Genomic DNA, 470 nt, shown 5'->3' with positions numbered 1-470 from the left:
ACACACACACACACACACACACACACACACACACACACACACACATACATACATATACACACAAATGTAGATAAAGACAAGTATAAAGTTCTTAAGAATTGAGTTATACCGAATTGTAGTCTAATAATAGTATATTTAAAAATATCATGTCTCAAAATGATAAATCTTAAATTTTCTGTCAATAACCGCAGGCAAATAACGAATTCGGATTACAATGATTAGGTAACGCATTTCAAACGTTGCGGGCCCCTGCTGTATGACTGCATATATAATGTAATGTACAATATGTTTGGTACACAACACACTCCTCCGATATATGGTTATATTATTATTAATTATGAATGGCCTACCGGTTAACGGACGATAACGCAATGATAATATGATAATGCTTTGTGGACATTTACCGGGCCAAAGGAGCATAAATTATAGAGCATAATATCGTCGTTAAATTGAATCAGAATGTGGTGTGC

Source organism: Sipha flava, unplaced genomic scaffold (genome assembly GCF_003268045.1).
Source record: "Sipha flava isolate LNK unplaced genomic scaffold, YSA_version1 124_pilon_pilon, whole genome shotgun sequence".
NCBI lineage: Eukaryota > Metazoa > Arthropoda > Insecta > Hemiptera > Aphididae > Sipha > Sipha flava.
Note: the sequence above shows the minus strand (reverse complement) of the source record.